Raw genomic sequence first — 7,648 nt, forward strand, 5'->3', positions numbered from 1 at the left:
TCAAGCAATTCTCTCACCTTAGCCTCCCTAAGTGATAGAATTCCTGGTATAAATTATGATGTATAGCCAGTATATGCCTTTTGCATAAGAGCAATCCTTTTCTTCTCACCACCACACTTATAAGCAGGAGGGTCCAGAAAGGGTGATAAAGTCTACCTTTCTCTGTCTTTTGTAACAGGAGACAGATTTTAAAATAGTGAGCTCCTGAAAGGCGTGCAAAGTGTGAGTTAGTTCTTTCCTTCCCACAAGTGCCCTCCCTTGCCAGAAACACTGGCAACTTCTGCAACCACAATGAATATACGGCACCACTGGCTTACCTGCCTGACCAAACCCAAGCAGAGCAGGACAGGTGACCTCCCTTCTGAATTCAACTTTTAACGAACATATCCTGCAACTCTCAGCTTGACAATGTCGCCATGTTAGGATCACATTGGGGATAGCTGGGCACAATGGCTCACACATACAATTCCAGTAGTTTGGGAGATGAGGTGAGAGGATTGCCAGAACTCCGGGGTTCCAGACCAGCCTGGCCAACTTGGCAAGACCTCATTTCAGCAATAAATCAAACAATTAGTTGGGCATGATGGCACATGCTTGAAGTTTGACGTGGAAGTATTGCCTGTGGCCAGCAGGTCAAGGCTGCAGTGGCCATGAGTGTTCCACTGCACTCAACAATTAATCTATCACACTTTCTGGTGGAAATGTATTGGATTTCCACAGCTATAAAGAGAGCAATTGTTCCTCAACGTTGTGATGTAACCTTGAGGTAGAGAAAGGAGGGACAGGGAACAGTACCCCAGACCCTCCCTCTGTTGGCCCCGCCAGTCAGTCATATCCTCCCTGCAGAGGTCCTGCCCCTACAGGGATCGTAGGTCTCTGGCAGTGTGACGGCATCAATGATTTAAACTGGAGGGATAGATATGAAGAGAAAGAAAGTGGGGAGAAAGAAAGAGACTGGACTCCTGCTCAAGTGACCAGAAGCCATTTATTGAATGCTATCCCAGGGCTTTTATCCCTAAACTCTGCAAAGTCATCATCACAGGAAACAAAGGTAGCATGTGCCTTTCACATGAACAGGTCCAGGTGCACAAAGGACACTCCCCACTCTCAAGCAAATGTTCTTTCATACATAAGAAAGAACATAAGGAAGAACAACCACAAATTGTCTTTTTGTATCTTATGCTAGTTTACTGTTCCCCAAACCAGTTTCTTACGTGCCCTTAATTGTATTACAACTCCATCATCTTGAATTAACATCACTCAATTCTAAACCCAAAACCACCATAGTGAATTATTAACTTCCATTATTTGTACTAATTCAAACTAGTTGTATTAAAACAATTGCTGCTATGGTTACACTCTCCTAGCACCAGCTGGCCTGATTCAAGCTTCACTGGCCCCCCTAAATCAAACTGAACTAACCATACTTCTATAATAAAATGGTTACTTAAATTTTCTTAATCATATAAACTATTTTCTAAAACCTATATCTATAAATTTCTAAAGGTCACATCAAGAGAAACTGACCTGCACTAAGACTCCTCAATGTGACTCAAAGTCAAACTTAAATTGTGATAAAGCAAAAGACTATAAGCCATGGGAAATGGGAAAAATAGACTCCTAGGTTTAGCTGTGTATGTTCCAGTCTCGGAGTTTTCTGTTAGAGCCAGCTGGAGCTTTTCTTGGTAGTTTGTGCCAAATGGAAAAAGAGGGAGGGAATGGGTCAACAGCTCCCAAACACATCCTAGTGGTCTTGGGGTCAATGGCCCTTCCTGATCCCTAACACTCAGTGGGCCTCCATGGCTGGTTCCCAACAGCTCCCCACTACTCTTTTGGGTCCCAAACATGTCAAAAGAGGGGTTGTTCACTGTGGGCTTAGCTTGAGGTTGTGGATGGGACAAGTCCTCAGAGTCCCGGCCTAGCCTCACCTACATAGAGGGCACCAGGCCCAGCTGCCAGTGGGGATGTGTTCACCATCAACTGAGGAGGAGGCTGGTCCCACTACAGCCGGGTCATCCAAGTCCATCATTTCCCCCTCTTGGGACACCCCTAGCATACTCACCTCCCAACTTCCTGTTGTCCCAGCAGCCTCACCAAGGACTTTCACATCCTGCAGATCACAGGGTGACAGTGGTTGAAGCAAAGACACACGTATGTCTCAGAGTGCAGGACACTGCAGACAGGACAACCCAACTCTGTGCGCAGGCGCAGGAGACAAAGGGCCGAATAGAGCCCAAAACCCGCCCTGTCAATTCCAGCTCCCATCTGATTGACCAGTTCAGACCTCAGCATTCATTGATTGGAAAAACCTTCAGTCCCCGTAGTCTGGGCAGAAGGGTGGAGGCAGGAGGCTTGTGGGCCCCTTAGGGGCATGATGGCAGTTTTTTTTCTGCTCCTGGTTGGTGGGTCTCTGGACTGTTGTTTGACACCGCCTCTCCAGGGACATGCTGGGATTGTAGTCCTGCAGCCCCACAACCCACCAACTGGGAACCAGGCAGACACCATTGCTCCCAGCAAGTCCTGTAAGGGGCCCCTTCACACGTCCTTACCACATTCCAGAGCTGGGAATAATCTCAACATTTTCTTGCCTCGTGCCACCTGCGTCTGATCACATGTCCTGTCACTCAAGACCAGATAGTCTGGAGTTTTATCCAATCACCTGATGCTGGGGTTTGAAATGGTCAGTCAGACAGGAGCCGGAAGTGAGGGGGCAGCTTCCGGGCTCTTTACCGCCTTAGTGCCCTCCATCAGGCTCGCTTATCTTCATTTTAGCCTGTGTTGCCCTGTGACATGCAGGTCCTAGAAGATTCGTAGGGTGGACGCTGAGACCCTTGGAAGGTGGGAGGGCGTGAGTGTTCGGGGACGCTTCCTGAGAGGGGGAGTGGGGATGGACCCGGATGACCTGGCTATTTAGGGACTGGCCTCTCCATCAGCTCCGAGCCTGGACCAGTCCTCGGTCCGGTCCCCTTGGTGTAGGTGGTCATGGGCCGCGAACCTCTGGTCTTGACCCTGCAGAGACATCGCCTGAGCACTCTCTATGCAGCTCACCACCTCCAAGTGTGCAGAATCCGCGAGGATCGTGGAGAGGATCTGACCTGCGTGGGAGCTGGTGGGGGGAAGGGGGATCTATGATTCTGTCCCACTTCCTCTCTCCTCCCCAGAGTTAAACGGTGGCTCCATCACAACATTAAGGAGGCCTCTTGGCCAACAGCGGTTCTTAAGTCCAAAAACCCCAGCAAGGATTTGTGGTAGCATCTCGGGAAACGTCCCTGCACACTCACCACCTCCCACCTTCCAAGGATCTCAGGGGATCACGGAGGGCCTGGGAGGAAAGGCTTTGAGAAGGGGCAAGGGGAAGCCGGGAAGGGCAAGTGTTGTTGAGTGACAATCCTGCAGTGGCCTTACCTGAATTATCTAGGTGGAACTCTCCAGGGTCTGTCATTAGTGCCATTGGTCATTTGTGTCACCAGGTCCAAATCCGGTTCTGACAACATAAGGGGTTGGAGCAGGGATTATGACTTTATTTAGCAGGGCCATTAAAACCAAGTAAATGAGGGGATGGCATCATAAAGACCCCTCCTGGGTCATGTGTGCTTTTTTTTTCTTACTGTGAGTATACTTTATTTAGTTGAATTTGTTTACAACTGAAACTCTGCCGGGCTCGGTGGCTCAGTCTGTAATCCCGCGCCTTTGGGAGGCTGAGGTGAGTGGATTGCCTGAGCCCGTGGGTTCGAGACCCGCCTGGGCACTTGGTGAGACCTCATCTCTACAACAAATCAAAAATTAGCCGGGCATGGTAGTGCGTGCCTGTAGTTCCAGCTCCTTGGAAGGCTGAGGTGGAAGGATCGCCGGAGCCCAGCAGGTCGAGGCTGCGGTGGTTGGGAGCGGCCACTGCACTCCAGTCTCGGCGACAGAGTGAGACTCCAACTCAAAAAAAAAACAAACTCTGGGAATTCAAAATTAACATCTTTGCCCAGGAGCTTCTTGTAGACACCGGAAAATGTTTCAACCTTGTGCTCCACGTTATTCTGCTGTGCTTTGTCCAAATGCATCTTGATGAGCTGGCTGCCGTCCACCTTCACGCGGATTCTCTTGCCCACAATTTCACTTGGGAAGACCAAGTCCTCAAGGATGACGTCGTGCAGAGCTGTCAGGGTATGGCTCCTGGGATGCTTTTGCTTTTTTTTTGTGCGGCTTTTTCCAGTTGGCTTAGGCAGAATTCTCCTCTGAGCAATAAACACAACATGCTTCCCGCTGAAATTTTTCTCCAATTCACGTACTAGCCGCGCTTAGATTTTTTGGAAAGACTTCAGTTGAGGAATGGGAACAAAGATTATGATAGCCTTCTGACCACCACCAACTTCAATTTCCTTGGCCGCTGTTATGTTGATCTCCCTGAGCTGAGCCTTGATGTCCGAATTCATCTCCAGCTCCAGGAGAGCCTGGGAGATGCCAGACTGGAACTCATGTGACCTCTCGCCATTGGGCTTCATGATCTTGGCGCTCAAGCTGAACATGGCCTTCTCCTTGCTGAGCACCAGTTCAGGAAGAGGCCAAAGTCTCGCGAGAGTTCTTCAAATTCCGTGCCCTGTGTGCTTTTTAAAAAATTGTATCCAGGCTTTGGGACAGAGAGGGGCTAAGATCAAGAGGTCCCTTAGACTTGCAGACATCTGGGCGATGAGAGGAGTCCTGGAAAGTGATGAATTCTCTTGTACTCGGTTCACCGTCTCCTTGTTCCTTTAGTAAACAAAATAGAGTTACTGCACATACTTACACTTTCCCAGAGTTAGTCTAGACAGCTGCATACTGGTGCCAACCTTATCTTGTTAGCATTTCAAAATTATTTTAGCTGCATGCAAACACACTAAGAGGCCAGAGATCCCCAACCACCGGTCTAAAATGGAGTTATGTTGAATTTTGAAAGTAGACTGTCCTATTTTGGATTGATTAGGTCTAAGTTTTATATTATTAAATTAGTAACTCTCAAAAAATTTATTTTAGTTCGGTGACTGGTTTCTGTGCACTTTTAGACCCATCACTGTTCTTGAGGGGCAAAGGCAGAATTGATGTCTGTCCTCTGGATTATCTTGCATTTGTAAAGAAGGAAAACTATCCCAAATGACAAAGTAGGCCCACCTCAAGGAGATGGTGGAAGAATCAACACATCAAAGAACCTCAGGCAACAGGAGAGCAAGCGAGGGGCTCCCAAGCGGGTGGTAAGACTCTGACAAAAAATAAATACATTCCTTTTAATTTTGAAATAAATAAAGGCATATTTTCTAAATGTAGGTGTGACTAGATTAGATAATCTCACCTGAGAAGAAGTCCCAGAGATGTAGGAGGAAAAAGAAAAAGTGACTACTTCTCAGGTAAATGTGTCCCAGATCAGAGGGATTGTCATGCGTGTAAAACTTGCAAACCATTCTACTGTCCTTGTGATGGCCCTGCCTAATGATCTTGTTTCAACTATTTTTGTTCTTCCCGTGGTACTCAATGCATCTGTCAGACACTGCTCCCTACATAGCCTCTTCTGTTCTCTTCAACCATACTGCTTAGTTGTCATAAACTGTTCTCACAATGAATGTATGACCTGTATTATTAAAAATGTTCCCTTGTTACTGGGGGTCATAGGAAGGCATGGTAACCAAGAATCCCATTGGAGATTGGGTAGATCCTCAGATCATAATGAAAAATAGAAACATGGTTTTTTTGTTTTGTTTTGTTTTTAGTTTTAGTCTCCCTCTGTTGTCTTGAATGAAGTGCACTGGCACACTCATGGCCACCACAGCCCAATTATTTTTTTTTTATTTATTTATTGTAGAGATGAGGTCTTGCCAAGTTACCCAGGCTGGTCTCACACAAAAAAGTTCAGGAAATTCTCTTTCCATGTCCTCCCAAACTCCTGGAATCAAGGCATGAGCCTGTGCTCCTAGCAAGAACATATACTGTTATGGGTCTGTCTAGATGCTCCATCAGCTCCATGGAGAACACAGTTAATAAAATGTATATTTAGGCCAGGTTCAGTGGCTCTGGCTGTAATCCCAGCACTTTGAGAGGCCGAGGTGAGTGGATTGCCAGAGCCCGTGGGTTCGAGACCCACCTGGGCAACTTTTTGAAACCTCATCTCTACAATAAATCAAAAATTAGCTGGGCATGGTAGCATGTGCCTGTAGTTCCACTACTTGAAAGACTGAGGCAGAAGGATCACCCAAGCCCAGCAGGTCAAGGCTGCAGTGGCCTAGAGCGGCCACTGCACTCCAGTCTGGGTGACAGACTGGGTGAGACTCCAACTCAAAAAAAAAAAATGTATATTTAAACAGGATGGCAGTTACTGCCCAAAATTACTCAGGAAAGTTTGAATAAAGAATAATTAGAAGAGACTTGCTCTCTAGGATGCCAATAACTAAAAATATAAATACACTTTCAGAGATTACATGCCATGAGAGATACATGTAGGGTGATTTCTGCTTAACACGTGTTTCCTTGTTATTAAATTGAGATTATAAATTACTATACTGGATGGGTATGGTGGCTCAGCCTTTGAGAGACTGAGGCAACAAAATTGAGAACAGTCTGGGCATTTGATGAGACCTTGTATCTACTGTAAATTACAAAAACTAGCCAGGCATGGTTGCATGCACCTGTAGTTCTAGATACTTGGAAGACTGTGCAGAAGGATTCCCTTAGTCCAGCAGGTCGAGCCTGCAGTGGCCATGAACATACCACTGCACTCCAACCTGGGTGACAAGAGTGAGACTCCAACTCAGAAAGTAATAATAAATTACTCTAATTTTTGGCCAAAAATCTCAGCATGGTTATTGTGTTCCACCTGTGTGCCTTGACATCTGATACCAATTTACCAACTACTTGGAATGCTATGGAGGATGCATTCTTTCAGCCCAGGAGACTGAGGCTACAATAAGCTGTGATTATGACACTGCACCCTAGCATGGATAAGAATGAGACTCACCATGAGAAAAAAATGCAGAGCCTCAGGCTAAATCCATGTATTCTGAATCAGAATTTGCATTTTAACAAGTTACTCAATTCATTGTTGTACAAATTAAAACTTGACGAGGCCCTTCTGGCTCACTAGGAGTTTTCTATATGAGCAGTATATGTAACATATTCTGAGAGATGTAAACATAGAAATTAAAAATGTACATGCCTGTGTTGGTGTTTAAATTTATGCTATATCTCTCACAAAAATAGAGTGTCTACACTGACTCAGTGGGTTTTATTTCAGTCTTTTTTCTCACACGTAATGCATTAGAAGATATTTCTGTGTCACAAATTTTCTTATTGCATAATAATAGTTGTCATGTCAGCTGGATCCCGTTCTCTTCACTCTTGCTTTACCTAGAGTTCACAGTGACTTGGTTAATATGTGTTGTTGTTTTCAGGGGCTGTTGACATTCAAGGATGTGGTCATAGAATTCTCTCCAGAAGAATGGGAATGCCTTGGCCCATCTCAGCGAATATTGTACAGGACTGTGATGTTAGAGAACCACAGAAACCTGGTTTTTCTAGGTGAGGAAACTCTCAACACACAATCCCTATTTTATACTAAGGATTTTATGTCCTTCCTTTGTAGAATGTTTTCTGGGAATTTCTGTTTTGCATGAATGAGTTTCAGATTACTGCTATC

General features: G+C 45.8%; 1 pseudogene; it reads right to left on the reverse strand.

Annotated features, from left to right (window-relative positions):
- Positions 1-2,910: 2,910 nt before the first annotated feature.
- Positions 2,911-4,517, reverse strand: LOC103276110 (annotated as a pseudogene).
- Between the last annotated feature and the right edge of the window lie 3,131 nt (positions 4,518-7,648).

This window comes from Carlito syrichta, unplaced genomic scaffold, assembly GCF_000164805.1.
Source record: "Carlito syrichta isolate Samal-C Ts95f unplaced genomic scaffold, Tarsius_syrichta-2.0.1 Scaffold315927, whole genome shotgun sequence".
In the NCBI taxonomy this organism is placed as follows: domain Eukaryota; kingdom Metazoa; phylum Chordata; class Mammalia; order Primates; family Tarsiidae; genus Carlito; species Carlito syrichta.